The sequence below is a fragment of the Myotis davidii genome, unplaced genomic scaffold (genome assembly GCF_000327345.1).
Source record: "Myotis davidii unplaced genomic scaffold, ASM32734v1 scaffold211, whole genome shotgun sequence".
NCBI classification, from domain to species: Eukaryota; Metazoa; Chordata; class Mammalia; order Chiroptera; family Vespertilionidae; genus Myotis; species Myotis davidii.
The window spans coordinates 754,424-755,013 of NW_006282523.1; the positions used below are offsets into that span (position 1 = coordinate 754,424).

General features: G+C 66.9%; 1 protein-coding gene across 1 annotated transcript in view; it reads right to left on the reverse strand.

Annotated features, from left to right (window-relative positions):
* Positions 1-590, reverse strand: part of SLC38A10 (solute carrier family 38 member 10) — a 22,035-nt gene that overhangs the window by 5,043 nt on the left and 16,402 nt on the right. The gene's annotated exons all lie outside the window — the stretch shown is intronic.

The window sequence follows — 590 nt, forward strand, 5'->3', positions numbered from 1 at the left end:
AGCGGCCGGAGCCAGCGGGCTTCCCTGGGTGGAGCCACGGGTCCCAGCCCAGTGGCGGCCTGAGCAGCCGTGTGTTCCTGCCCGTCATTAGCCAGAAGCAGCACGGAGAACTCACTTCCCATGTGTCTCCACAACAAAAACAGAGTGAAGTTCACACCTGACTGCATGGAGCACTGGCCGTGACCACCAGGTGGCAGCACGGACCCGCCATCTGAGGGGCTGGGGGCTGGGCTGCGGCAGAACAAGGGGGGCTTCTGCCCTGGGGGGGAGGTGACTTGTAGCCCTGCCGGCTCTGACTACTGACAGTGCAAGGCAGAGAGGAAGACGAGCAAGGCCCACAGCCGGGAGCTGCTCCGCCCCCTCCCACAGCACATCCTGCAGCCGCCCCAACTCTCCACATACCACCCAGGGTCCCCGTCACCCAGGGTCCCCATCACCCATGCTCCCTGTCACCCAGGGTCCCCGTCACCCACGCTCCCCGTCACCCACGCTCCCCATCACCCACGCTCCCCGTCACCCAGGGTCCCCATCACCTAGGGTCCCCGTCACCCAGGGTCCCCATCACCCACGGTCCCCGTCACCCACGCTCC